Genomic DNA, 15,050 nt, shown 5'->3' with positions numbered 1-15,050 from the left:
AAGTGAGAAATAGATTTAAGGGCCTAGATCTGGTAAATAGAGTACATGATGAACTATGGGCAGAGGTTCGTGACGTTGTACAGGAGACAGGGATCAAGACCATCCCCATGGAAAAGAAATGCAAAAAACCAAAATGGCTGCCTGGGGAGGCCTTACAAATAGCTGTGAGAAGAAGAGAAGTGAAAAGCAAAGGAGAAAAGAAAAGATATGCCCATCTGAATGCAGAGTTCCAAAGAATAGCAAGAAGAGATAAGAAAGCCGTCCTCAGTGATCAGTGCAAAGAAATAGAGGAAAAGAACAGAATGGGAAAGACTAGAGATCTCTTCAAGAAAATTAGAGACACCAAGGGAACATTTCATGCAAAGATGGGCTTGATAAAGGACAGAAATGGTATGGACCTAACAGAAGCAGAAGATATTAAGAAGAGGTGGCAAGAATACACAGAAGAATTGTACAAAAAAAGATCTTCACAACCCAGATAATCACAATGGTGTGATCACTCACCTAGAGCCAGACATCCTGGAATGTGAAGTCAAGGGGGCCTTAGAAAGCATCACTACAAACAAAGCTAGTGGAGGTGATGGAATTCCAGTTGAGCTATTTCACATCCTGAAAAATGATGCTGTGAAAGTGCTGCACTCAATATGCCAGCAAATGTGGAAAACTCAGCAGTGGCCACAGGACTGGAAAAGGTCAGTTTTCATTCCAATCCCAAAGAAAGGCAATGTCAAAGAATGCTCAAACTACTGCACAATTGCACTCATCTCACATGCTAGTAAAGTAATGCTCAAAATTCTCCAAGCCAGGCTTCAGCAATATGTGAACCATGAACTTCCTGATGTTCAACATGGTTTTAGAAAAGGCAGAGGAGCCAGAGATCAAATTGCCAACATCCGCTGGATCATGGAAAAAGCAAGAGAGTTCCAGAAAAGCATCTATTTCTGCTTTATTGACTATGCCAAAGCCTTTGACTGTGTGGATCACAATAAACTGTGGAAAATTCTGAAAGAGATGGGAATACCAGACCACCTGACCTGCCTCTTGAGAAATCTGTATGCAGGTCAGGAAGCAACAGTTAGAACTGGACATGGAACAACAGACTGGTTCCAAATAGGAAAAGGAGTATGTCAAGGCTGTATATTGTCACCCTGCTAATTTAACTTATATACAGAGTTCATCATGAGAAATGCTGGACTGGAAGAAACACAAGCTGGAATCAAGATTGCCGGGAGAAATATCAATCACCTCAGATATGCAGATGACACCACCCTTATGGCAGAAAGTGAAGAGGAACTAAAAAGCCTCTTGATGAAAATGAAAGTGGAGAGTGAAAAAAATTGCTTAAAGCTCAACATTCAGAAAATGAAGATAATGGCATCCCGTCTCATCACTTCGTGGGAAATAGATGGGGAAACAGTGGAAACCGTGTCAGACTTTATTTTGGGGGGCTCCAAAATCACTGCAGATGGTAACTGCAGCCATGAAATTAAAAGATGCTTACTCCTTGGAAGAAAAGTTATGACCAACCTAGATAGCATATTCAAAAGCAGAGACATTACTTTGCCGACTAAGGTCCGTCTAGTCAAGTCTATGGTTTTTCATGTGGTCATGTATGGATGTGAGAGTTGGAATGTGAAGAAAGCTGAGCTCCAAAGAACTGATGCTTTTACCTGTGGTGTTGGAGAAGACTCTTGAGAGTCCCTCGGACTGCAAGGAGATCCAACCAGCCCATTCTGAAGATCAGCCCTGGGATTTCTTTGGAAGGAATGATGCTGAAGCTGAAACTCCAGTACTTTGGCCACCTGATGCAAAGAGTTGACTCATTGGAAAAGACTCTGATGCTGGCAGGGATTGAGGGCAGGAGGTGAAAGGGATGACAGAGGATGAGATGGCTGGATGGCATCATCAACTAGATGGACGTGAGTCTGAGTGAACTCTGAAAGTTGGTGATCGACAGGGAGGCCTGGCGTGCTGGGATTCATGGGGTCGCAAAAAGTCGAACACGACTGAGTGACTGAACTGAACTGAACTCATCTGAAGGGTGGGGATGAGGTAATGTCCCAGTGCAACTGGTGATTGGTATGGTTATGCTTTTGGAGTAATGAAGACATGTGCAGTTAGATGGGTTTTGCACAATAGTGCGAATGTTCTTAATGCCCCTGAATTGTTCTCTTTTAAATGGTAATGCTTAATTTTAAATGTAAATCACATCTAACTTTATCATCATCACAGAATAACAATTTACACATTGTTATATTTCAATAAAAATGTACCTTGAAAATATGAAAATAATTGCTTCAGGTGGAATGGGTTAAGGGGACTGGTATGGCAATAAATGGCCATAAAGAAATGCTTATATAAATGACCAAGATGAGGTGGGCCTGCCCACCCAACAGGACAGAGGTCCTAAAGAGAAAAGGAATGAAGCAGGGGACATCCTCCCAGTGTTCAAGGGGATGGCTGATGTCTGAGTCTCCCAGTCCTTTGGCAACTGGACCTCTAAGCACTACCCCCCATAAATTGACAAATTCCCTGGCACTAGGGGGCTCTGGGAAGCACTCAGGCAAAAGAGACACCCAGACCTGGGGGGCAGGAGAAATGAGAGGCTGCTAGCAACACAGGCTTCTTCCTCACACTCAGGGATGCTTTGCAAAGGCAAGACTAACTACTGTCTGTTTCCCCTCTGAAGTGAGGGTACTTGATCCTCTCTCTCACTGCCTAGTAAGTTTTGCTTGAATGCCAAATTCCTCTGCATAAGCACGTTGGAAGCTACAGGTCTTTTGGTCCCCTCTGCTGGGCAACAGCAGGCATGGTCTAATGACCATCGGGAGCTACCGGGGTCAAGGCTCTGTGCAGTCTGGTTGCAGCTCCAGGAACTTCAGAGAAATCCTATGTTCCCCCAAACGCCTACTCAGGTCTCTTCATCAAAGACAGCTGGGAAATGAGTTTGTCTATTGAGATTTTTGTCTTGGACCTTAATCTGCTGTCTGAAGTTTCAGAATTTCCCCTATTTGGGGAACTGTCTTCGCAGCTCTTCTAGCTTCTCATCCAACCCAACAAGTTGCCAGGACTCTGCTGGGCCCTCTTTTCCAGCCACTTGCAGCCAAGCCACAGCCTGGCTGATAGGATGCCCAGAACTGGCAAAGGCCCTTGGAAAGGTCTTCCTGGTCCTCAACTTATCCCACCGAGGCTCTCTCCAGTACCCCTCCCACTGACTGGCCTTTGTTTCCCCAACACCAAAGGACTGTGAAACATTTATTCTGTTTGCAGAGCATCTCAGCTGTCCACTCAGCCTGCTGCCTGCACAGCTGCAGTCCTGAGAGGCCTGGCAGGGAGACTCCCTCCTGTGGGGACCTCCTTGGTCTCAGTGGTATTCAGGGCTAGTGCGTCCATCCAGAGCTCTGCCGCTTCTCACCATTATGGGCAGGGGCCATGGTGGCTTGGGCCAGCGGCTTCTTCCCTGCATCTACCCTACGTTTCTGCTGTTCCCTGGGCACCTGTCTCGGTGTGTGGTCTCATGTCAGCTTGCCTGTGAGTCTCTTCCAGGACAGGCCATTTTTAATTGTTATAGGCCACATTAGGTACTGATCATGAAATTTTCTTACAAATCAGAGTGCGGAGAAGGCAGACACATGGGCTGCGGCTTTCTTGTGTTCGTGCCTCCTGCGCTTACAGTAATGCCATAGCACCACACTGCCACCAGCTCCTAGGTGTGCAGTTGCCAGGCACACCCCCTACCCAAGTAGGGCCATCCTTCGGTGGGCTTTGGAATCAACTTTTGACCCCTGGTCTGACAAGGCCTCTGAAGAGCACCAAGTCCCTCAGTGGCTGCCTTTGAAAGTCTCAGCTAGCTGCTTGCTATTTAAGAGAGAAGTGTAATTATTCTGTATGTATGCATGCAGGCTAAGTCTCTTCAGTGTGTCTGACTCTTTGCGACCCTATGGACTGTAGCCCTCTAGGCTCCTCTGTCCACGAGATTCTCCAGGCAAGAATACTGGAGTGGGTTGCTATGCCCTCTAGAGGATCTTCCTGACCCAGGGATCAAACCCATGTCACTTAGCTCTCCTGCACTGGCAGATGGGTCTTTTACCACTAGCACCACCTGGGAAGTCCCAATTACTCTGTATATTGATCTCCAAACCATTAAATCCAATTAACTCCAACTGTTGCAATATTTGTCTGTAGATTCTTCTTAGGTTTCTGAGTTAGATCATCAATTCTCTGAAAAGGGACTTTATTTCCTTTGTTTGCCGTTCATTTTCTTATTACTTCTTGAAAGGCAATGATAGTTGTACAGTAGAAAAACCATAACTATTAATTAACATCAAAAGAACAAAAAAGAAAAGACGTAGGAGCATTTTGAACACCTTTGATAAAATTTAACATGAAATCATCATTCAAACATCACAGTGCATCCGCACCATCACTCAGGGAGGCCTAGCTGCAGAGGCCGGGCATCAGCCCAGCACTGGTCAATCCCCTGCCAGCTCAGCTCACACTTCAAGGTTCCTCCAAGAACCAACACTGTAAGATCAGAGGCTGCTTTCTTGGTCACAACCCACTGAGCAATCCCACTGCCCAGGAGGCCTTTCACAGTCAGCCTGGGAGTAAGCTCCTACCTCCCAATTTGTCTGTGTGAGTGGACTTCTATACCCAGAAGGACCTTCTGTAGGCAGCTGCAAAGTGAGCAACACCTGGCTTGGAGTTGCTGAATTACAGTGGCAAAAACATTGAATCTGGCAGTTTCCAGCATTTCACTTATTGGAGCATGGGAAGCTTTCAGGAGTCCAAGTGTGCACAGATCACAGGGGCCTAGAAGGCCTGGCTCTAGGGACTGCAAGGGCATAGCTTCATGCCCAGACAGGCCCTGCAGGAGCAGCTGCAGGGGTGCTTGCGGGACAGGGACTGGTGAGCAAAGTACCTGGCATCCAATGAATGGCAGCATGTGCAGCTCTCAGACTGGGTGCAGGGCAGCTCCCTGTCAGCCCCTTTGGGTAGGGGTCCTGCGTGTGTGCACACCTGTCCCAGCAAGGGTTGTGGGAGGGGACCCTCAAGGGTGACACTCTGAGGAGCCCCCTGTTCTGCAGGCCAGTGTCAGGGATACCACACACCTGCACGGAGGAGGATTTCAACTCTGGCTTCTGGAGCCTTTGTGAGTTAGTAGGCAGCACAGTGGACAGTGAGCTGCTCCCCACAGCCTGGTCTGCCCCATCCCAACTTTGGTCAGCTCCCAGGGGATGCCCAACCAACACCCTTTTTTGTTCACCAGTCTGGGCTCCTTGGTCATACCTGTAGTCTTGCTACTTAGGGTCTGTTTGTATTCAACGCTTCCACTGAACACAATGGAAAGACCTGAGGAAACCGTGATGGGCGGGTAGCTAAGCAACTCAGACTGTGGCTTCCTGGGAGAGCAGAGGAATGAGCCTGGAGGACCCTCTGCCTCGAGATGGTAGCTAGAGTATAGGTGGAAACCACCCTTTACTATTCAACACACAGAGACAGGCATAATAAGAAAAACAAACTTGACATGTGTGCAACCAAAAACCAGTTGGGAAACAGCATAAAGAAGGCAAATTAACAGGACTTAGGTTGAAAGAAAAGGAATAATAGGCCAATTCCTTGGATAAAGAAGATACGATACATATATACAATGGAATACAACTCAGCAATAAAAAATTTTAAAATAACACCTTTTGCAGCAACATGAATGGACCTAGGGCCTTCCCAGGTGGCGCTAGTGGTCAAGAACCCACCTGCAAATGCAGGAGATATTAGAGATGTGGGTTCAATCCCTGGGTCGGGAAGACCCCCTGGAGGAGGACATGGCAGCCCACTCCAGTATTCTTGCCTGGAGAATCCCATGGACAGAGGGGCCTGGCGGGCTACAGTCCATGGGGTCGCACAGAGTTAGACACAACTGAAACAACTTAGCACAGACACATGGCACGCACTAGAGACTGTTACACTAAGTGAGGTCAGACACAGAAAGACAAATATCGTATCACTTATATGTGAAATACGTAAAAGGCTACAAATGAACTTGCCTACAAAACAGAAATAGAGTTACAGATGTAAAATACAAAGTTCTGATTATCAGGGGGTTGGGCGGGAGGGATAAATTGGGCGATGGGATTGATATATATATACATACTACTATATATACAATATATAGCTGGTAAGGACCTACTCTACAGCACAGGGAACTCTACTCGGTAGCCTAGAATGGCCTAAATGAGAAAAGAGTCTAAAACACAGTGGGTATGTGTAAATGCATATGTGAATGTAACTGATCCATTTTGCAGTGCAGCTGAAACTAGCGCAACATCGTAAGTCAACTATACTCCAATAAAAATTTTTCATAGAGCAGTTCCTAGAAGGCCTTTCATTAGTATATTTAATATATTCAGAAAGATAAGAGGATGGCATAGCAACCTAGGGTACAAGGACAGGATATTCTGAAGTAAACACAGATGGCAGAAAATATAACTTGGGGAATTAAAAATATATAATCACTGAAATTTAAATACCAATAGTGTCAACAAAATATTCCATAGCAGCAAAATTGTCCTTCAAAATGAAGGAAAAATGATATTCCCAGATTAGCCAGAGGTGAGGAAGTCTGTTATGAGTAGCCTTGGCCTATAAGAAATGCTCCACTTGAAGTTACAACGGAAGGACGCTGGACAGTCGTTCGAGGCTGTGCAGGAAACAAGGGCACTGGCCGTCATAACTGCACAGTGAACGTAGAGGCCATCATCACTGGCTTACGGCTTGTGACTCCTCTTATTTTCCTATGTGACTGAAAAGATGTGCATAAGACAGTAATTATAAATCTATTATAAAGGGCACACAAGTGTATAAAGGATGTAATTTGTAGGCATGTACTCAATGCCCCTAATTGTACACTTTAAAATGGTTACTGGTGAATTTTATGGTATGTGAGTTCTACCTCAATAAAAAATAAATAAATAAAATCAGTAAAATAGCTTGTCTTAGGCCAGTCTCCCCAGGAGTAGACCCTGAGATGAGAATTGTTGCACAGGCAGCTTATTAAGAAAATATTCCCAGGAGAATCCAAAACTACCCAAAGTGATCCACAGATTACATGAAATGCCCATCAAAATTCCAATGTCCTTTTTACAGAAGTGGGCATGCTAGAATATGTCAGTTATATGAAATCAGAAACCACTAGCAGCCACATTCTACAGGAGGAATTCGGAAACACCGCGTGTATCAAGGGCCCAGGGTGTGTCCCAGAGAGCTCTCCACTGTGGCATGCATGCGTGCATGCTAAATCACTGCACTTGTGTCCGACTCTTTGCAACCCCATGGACTGTAGCCCACCAGGCTCCTCTGTCCATGGGGCTCTCCAGGCAAGAATACTGGAGTAGGTTGCCATGCCCTCCTCCAGGAGATCTTCCTAACCCAGGGATCAAACCCACATCTCTTAAGTCTCCTGCATTGGCCGGTGGATTCTTTACCACTAAAGCCACCTAGAAAGCACCCTCCTCTGTGGGCAGAGCCAAATGTAGGAGATTCTATTCCCAAACTGGGCTCTCTGGTAACCATGGGGATGTTGGGCCCTTGAAAAAGGAGGTCAGGGCAATGCATGACTATCAGAAGCAGGATGAACAAGTACCATCATGAGCAGCAAGGTCAGATGGCAGCCTAGGGGCTCTGACCCTCAGGTGTCTATGGAAATGAACTTGGTAAGAACTTGGTGTTTCTGAGGCAATATAGATAGCTTACAAACCGAAAAATAAAAATAAAAATCAGAATGAGAAGAAGGATGAGCCAGCTATCCCAGAGGAAAGCTTTATCTCTGCCCTTGCTTCCAGATCTAAGCCAGTGTTCAGACCCAGAACCTGTGTCCTATGAAGGACCTTGCATACATTGGCAAGCATGTACAGCAGTGACTCCTCCAGTCTTTCCCAACAGGATGTATGACCATTTACGGAGTAGTTATATCTTAGGAGAAGGAGAACACCCAGATCTTTCAAGGATGTGGAACACAGGGTCCATGTTCGCTCTGACAGCTAGAAACCCAAAGTGCCATACAGCTTTTCCTATGGAGAAGGAGTGTACAGGGACCTATAACAAGTCAGGTTCTTCTGCATGTCCACCTGGGGGTCACTCTTCAGGTTCCCTAAAGCCAAGCATATTGGATCCTTGGAAAGACACTCTGCGTTGGGTGGCGGGGGCGGGGGGGTGGGCAGTAAATCCTAAAGAGATTCATACTTCTCCATTGGACTGGGATACAAGGCCCCATTGGGACTTCCTGGTGTTTCTCTTCCACACTGAAGGGTAAAACACTACACCTCACACCTCCTCCCACCAAGAAGGAAGCACAGTGCCCCTCTGGTTTTTGGAGGCAGCATGCTCTGCACTTGGGGAGACTGCACCACATGAAGCCCAGAGAGGAAACGGTTTTATGTCAGGTCCCAGCTGTAGTATAACCAGGCTTACCAATTGGATAGTGGAGCTCATTAGATCCCATGGCACCAGAGAGGTATGAGGTGCAGAAAGACACTGTGAGGAACATCGGATCAGCTCCGGTTGGGAGGTTCTCTTCTCATTCACCATTTCTGCAGTTCCTGACATGCACCAGACACTGGCAGAAAGCAAGCATCCAAGCATGGCATCTGAGTGGCCATGTGGCCCGTACTGCCAATGACAAGCTCCAGGCCCTCCAGGTCATAAGGTTAGGTGGGCCCTGCTAATCACCATCAGGCAGGTCCAGAGGGGCCAGTAAGCTGCAGGAACAGTTAGCTGGGTTCTTTAAGCTGTCATACAGAAGCGCTTCCTCAGCCCTCCTGGCCTTCTGGGGGCCCTTAAGACTAGCTGACAAAGAAGAGAAAATCAAGATGGGGTGGTTCAGTGAGTGGACTGCTGCTGTGCCCAGAGAAAACCTTGCAAACAGTGGTGATAGGTACCTCCTAATGCATGGACCTCCTCCTAAGACCATCTACCTTGCAGCCCAAGATAAAAGTATAAGGGAGACATGGAGGCAGCAGGAAATCCAGCTAAATATGAGCAGCAAATAGTTAGGCTAGGTAAGGAGCCTGGAAGAAGCAAATTGGGAGTGTAGGAAGCAGGAGTTCTGGGGAGAGGGCACAAAGCTGTGAGATTTTTCTGTCACATGCTGAAGCCACCTGAGGGCAGCCACTGCAGAAGACTCAACCACCATCAAGCGCTGTGCAGGGAGTTCATGGAGGCCGACGGGAGGCCAGGCTAAGACCCTGCACAACCTCCTGAAGAAAGCAACCTACCAGCTCAGGGCCACATTGCCTGCAACTGGACAGCTTCCTTTCTGACCAGGACTGACTTTGCCTTTCCAACTTGCAGTGGTTCAGCCAACACAAAGCTCACCAATGTCTGATTTACCTCTACAGGATCCCGCAGACCCTCACTAAAGGGTCCCCTTTAAAACATGGAACCCACCACCTCTCCCACCAGTCAGAAGCTGTCTTTGACTGGCCTCCAAAAGATGCAGATGACGTACCAGCTTAGATGTAAAAACTCTGCAAGGATGGGGCACTATGTCTCAGAATGTGGCATGTACTGTATTTTTTTTTAATTTATTTATTTTTAATGGAAGGATAACTGTTTTACAACATTGTATTGGTCTCTGCCATCCGTCAACATGAATCAGCCATTGGTGTACATATGTCCCCTCCCTCTTGAAACTCCCTCCCACCTCCCACCCCATCCCGCATCTCTAGGTTGTCATAGAGCCCCAGTTTGAGTTCCCGGAGTCATACAGCGAATCCCCACTGACTCTTTTACACGTGGCACGTACTTTAAATCAATGTCTGCTCTATGGTGCAGAGATCTTAGGTCTTGAAAAGATAGAATTCTACCAGGGAGTGCAGTAAGAGTCCCACTAGATTTCAAGTGATAGCTTCCACCAGATTGAGTACCTCTGCTGACACAGCTAATGAACCTTGATCATCCTGAGGAGTTGGGCTGGGGCTACATAACGGAGGCAGGGTCAGAAACAATGGTTTAGACCCAGACAATCCCCAGGGGTGTCCTTTGCTCTTCAAATGCTTGGTTGTGACTGTGAGTGGCAAATGAAGTCACTATAGCTTGAGGAGTGTCTCATACTTCTCAAGGATGAGAATCTGGGTTTTCTCTTGCCCCCAGGCAAACCACAAAGGCCAGCAAACGTCAGAAGGACACTGCATGGGGAGGGCGAGCATGATGAGTATCATCAGGCTTAGGGCCTACTGCAGCAGCAGGAGCATGGAGTATCCCACCAACCGTCCTTTTCAACATTTTCTAAGAACGTGTGACCAACCGAATCTCAAGGAAGCCAGCCAGAGAGAGTGGATTTAATAAGAGCAGTAAGGATGTGGTCGATGCCCTTGGTTTTCTCCCAGAGCCTCTGTGGCAGCTGGTGTGCCCACAGCCAGCTGCTGTCAGTGTTGGCTGGAGAAGTTAACAGCTGCTCTTCTCAAGAGGGTTATCCTTGTCCAAGTGGGAGTGCCTGGTCTGGGAAGCTAGCACCGCCCCCACTGCAAGGCTGACCTGAGCCTGGGCCCATGGAGGATCTGAGCAGGATGGCCAGTCCTTTGTCTCAAGGTTGCAGCAACTCTGCCCCCAGTTCCCACGCAAGGACTGCTCCCTGGGCTTCAGTGCAGAACATATCCTGGCTTAGCGTTCTCCTCCTCCTATAAGACTAATGCTTCTCTGGCAGCTCAGACAGTAAAGATCTGCCTGCAGTGCAGGAGACCCGAGGCCAATCCCTGGGTCGGGAAGATCCCCTGGAGAGGGAAATGGCAACCCACTCCAGTGTACTTGGCTAGGAAACCCCATGGACAGAGGAATCTGGCAGAATACAGTCCATGGGGTCACAAAGAGTTAGACACATCTGAGTGACTAAGCGCACACACACACACACACACACACACACACACACACACACACACACAGCATTAACCATGAGGAAAAACATGAAATTTTGAACATTGTAATTAAAATTTTCTTTTCATCAGAAGACACTATTGAAGACATCGGAAGACACTCTTCAGGTGGCCCAGGACTTCTCAGGTGGCTCAGTGGTAAAGAATCCACCTGCCAGTGCAGGAGACACAAGAGACCCAGGTTCAATCCCTGGGTTGGGAAGATCCCCTGGAGAAGGAAATGCAATCCACTCCAGTATTCTTGCCTGGGAAAGCCCGTGGACAGAGGAGCTTGGCAGGCTACAGTCCATGGGGCCAAAAAGGGTCAGACGCAACTAAGCCCCCACACATTGAATCAGTGAGAAACTGTGAAGTTTAAGAAAATATAACTCACAAAACTGACAAATGCGAAGAGCTTCAAAAAAAATCAAGAAAAAGATAACCCAATAGAGAAATGGCTAATACTTCAATAGACACTTCTTAAAAGAGGATATTTAAATAACCAATTCATTACTCATAAGGGAAATGCAAGCTTAAATAATAATGAGATACTACTCCATATCCACCACAATACCAAATACTTAAAAAAAAAAAAACTAGCCATATGGAACAATGAAAATTCTTGTGCACTCTAGAAAAAATTTAAATTGGTTCAATTGTTTGGCACTATCTGCTAAAGTTGAATATGCCTCCATCCTTTGACTCAGCAATCCAGTTTTAGGTTAATAAAAAGAAATGCATGCACGTGTCCAACAAGAAATACAAATAAATTATGTTCATGGCTGGTTAGGGAAATTAAAATGGAGAAAGTCTTGTTCAGGCTTCAGAAGCAGAAGAGCACACCTCTGATCTTGATTCTGGCCTGTGTGGACATTGCCCAGATTCCGTATCTGCCCACAAGCACACCTAGTCAGGTGGCACTTTAGATAAGAAAGGGAGTGGGTCTTGGAATTCTTGAGCCCCTGGAGGTCTGGCCAACTGCACCCCAGGTTTAGCGAAATCGTATGACTCACAACATAAAAACAGACAGCCCTGTAAAACGTTAAGGTAAAACCAGAGCTGCATTTTTGCACACAAATTAATGATATCAGTTTGCAGCTTGGGATTATAAGTGGGAGCCCCCAGCACTGCAGTTTGAAGTCTCACCCGTGCAGTGGACACCCTACCCAGGGCCTTCTCCCAGTCAGGACTCCAGATTGCTGTTAACGAGGGACTTCCCAGCAGGCTGGATTTCCCATGTGGCACAGTGGTAAAAAATCTGCCTGCCATTGCAGGAGACACGAGACGTGGGTTGGGTCCCTGGTTCAGGATGATCCCCTGGAGAAGGAAATGACAACCATCTCCAATATTCTTGTCTGGAAAATTCCATGGACACAGAAGCCTGGCAGGTGATACTCCATGGGGTCACAAAAGAGTCAGACACGACTGACTGAGCACATGCACACATGCACGCACACACACGCGTGTGCACACACATGCACACGCGCACACACACGTGTGCACACACCACACACACATGCACATGTGCACACATACACCACACACACAGGCACACACACATGCACACACACACCACACACACACATGCACACGCGCACGCACACCACACACACACATGCACACACACGCACGCACACACACACACAAACTCCCAGCATGCTGTTTAAGTCTGGGTGTTGATCAGCCCAATTTGGTGATAAATGTGCTATCACTCTTCTCTATTGTTTCTATTTCTCTTTTCTTTTAATGACTGTATACTGAAATTAAGTTAAATAATTGTCTATTAAATATTGAAATTGTTTGTTTGTAATGAGTTGTTTTTTTGGTTAATGAATCCTTTGAACCTGAAATGAAAGTAAAACATTTGGCAAAACATAGCCTCATTATTCACAGTTGACCCAAACAGGGAAACAAACACATTCAGCTACAGAAGAAGGTATTTTTAAGAGTGGTATATTCACACAATGGAATACTATGCAGCAATGAAAATAAACAGATTACAACAAGCAACAATATGCATGAATCTCACAGCGCTAATATTGAATAAAAGAAGCTGAACACAACAAAACATGTACTGTGTACTTCCATTTACATGAAATTCAGAAAACAGGCAAGGATAAACTATGGTGTTTAAGAATGTAGGCGTTTAAAATAACAAAATTATAAAGTTGGAATAGTGGTTGCCTACAGAGAATTACAAGGAGGAAGAAAGAGAGAGTTATTAGAAGCATAAGGATACTTTTGGGCTGCAAGATGCATTCTATTTCTTGATCTGGGTGATGTTCTCACCATAAAGGCATTTATTTTATGATAACTTTCAGCTGTACAATCTTGTTTTGTGAAATTTTATGTACAGATGTTATTTTTCAAGTGAAATGTTTTTAAAAAATGAAAAATAAAGGATGTAGTTACACAGTATAAAAGCAAACCTTCAGGAATGAATAGAATATTTTAATGTAACTTCTAAAAAGTTCAATATAATCACTGAAATTTTAAAGAAATGTGCACACAGTAGCTGGGTTCAGCAGCAGATTAAACACAGTTGAAGAGAGAAGTCAGGAAGCAGAAGGCATACTCAGTGAATTTATCCAGAATGCATCAGAGAGGGTGGGAAACACAAAAATGAGGTTGAATGGCACAAGGGGATACAGTGGGAGGATCTAATCTGTGTCTATCTGGAATCTCTTAAGAGAAAGTGAGAAGGATTGATTTGGGAACCTGCGAAGAAAGCTGAGGGCTGAAGAATTGACACTTTTGAACTGTGGTGTTGGAGAAGACTCTTGAGAGTCCCTTGGACTGCAAGGAGATCCAACCAGTCCATTCTACAGGAGATCGGTCCTGGGTGTTCTTTGGAAGGACTGATGCTAAAGCTGAAACCAATACTTTGGCCACCTCATGCGAAGAGTTGACTCACTGGAAAAGACTCTGATGCTGGGAGGGATTGGGGGCAGGAGGAGAAGGGGACGAGAGAGGATGAGATGGCTGGATGGCATCACTGACTCAATGGATATGAGTTTGAGTGCACTCCGGGAGTTGGTGATGGACAGGGAGGCCTGGTGTGCTGCGATTCATGGGGTCGCAAAGAGTCGGACACGACTGAGCGACTGAACTGAACTGAACAAACATTAAGGGTTATATTAATATATTAAGAGAATTTCCCTGAACTGATGAAAAATATAAACCCACAAGTGTACAACATATCCTACACATTATAGTAAAACTGAGGAATATCCACAACAAAGAGAATATCGTTCAAGAAGCCAGACAGAGGAGAAATCACCTATAAAGGAAAGACTTGTAGAACTCTAAATAACAGCAACTGAAGCTATTGTGGTAGCCTCAGATTGGCCTCCGGTAACCCTCACTTCATTTGTGCCTTTCTGTAGCCCCCTCCCACATTGAACGGCGTCGCAGGTGGCACTAGCGGTAATGAACCCACCTGTAAGGCAGGAGACGTAAAAGATGCAGGTTCCACCCCCGGGGCGGGAAGATCCCCTGGAGGAGGAAATGGCAACCCCCTCCAGCATTCTTGCCTGGAGAATCCCATGGACAGGGGAGCCTGGAGAGCTATGACCCGTAGGGTTGCAAAGAGTTGCAGTGACCGAAGTGACTTTGCCTGCAGCAGCCACACTGAATAGGGTTGGCTCTGTGACCAAAAGGATATTGAGGAAGTGATGATGTGTGACTCCCAAAGCTAAAGCCTGAAGAGCATTTGTACTTCCACCTCAGTCTCTTGGACTGCAAGTTCTGGAGAAAGTCAACCATCCTGGAAGGAGAAGGCTTAGAAGGCCTGTGGAGAGGTTCTTGTGGAGAGAAACGGAGGCCTTTAACCAACAGCCGTGTGGCCTCCCCTAGAAGCAGACCTCCAGGCCTTCAAACAATATCCAACTTCACAGCAGATCTTAAGGCTGAACAGAACAGCTAAGCTACTCCCAAATTCCTGATCCACAGAAACCATGGGAAATGACTGTTGTGTTAAGCGACTAAGTTTTAGGGCTTCCCAGGTGGTGCTAGTGGTAAAGACCCCGGCCTGCCAGTGCAGCAGACATAGGAGACCCAGGTTTGATTCCTGGGTCAGGAAGATCCCCTGGAGGAGGGCATGGCCACCCGCTGCAGTATTCTTGCCTAGAGAAGCCCATGGACAGA

The 15,050-nt window shown here is 46.3% G+C and overlaps 1 pseudogene; it reads left to right on the top strand.

Moving 5' to 3' along the window:
- LOC138085564 (zinc finger protein 658-like) overlaps positions 1-14,328 on the top strand; it is a 43,406-nt pseudogene extending 29,078 nt beyond the window's left edge.
- The last annotated feature ends 722 nt before the right edge of the window (positions 14,329-15,050 follow it).

Source organism: Capricornis sumatraensis, chromosome 9 (genome assembly GCF_032405125.1).
Source record: "Capricornis sumatraensis isolate serow.1 chromosome 9, serow.2, whole genome shotgun sequence".
Classification (NCBI taxonomy): domain Eukaryota; kingdom Metazoa; phylum Chordata; class Mammalia; order Artiodactyla; family Bovidae; genus Capricornis; species Capricornis sumatraensis.
This window is presented reverse-complemented; position numbering and strand designations above follow the sequence as displayed.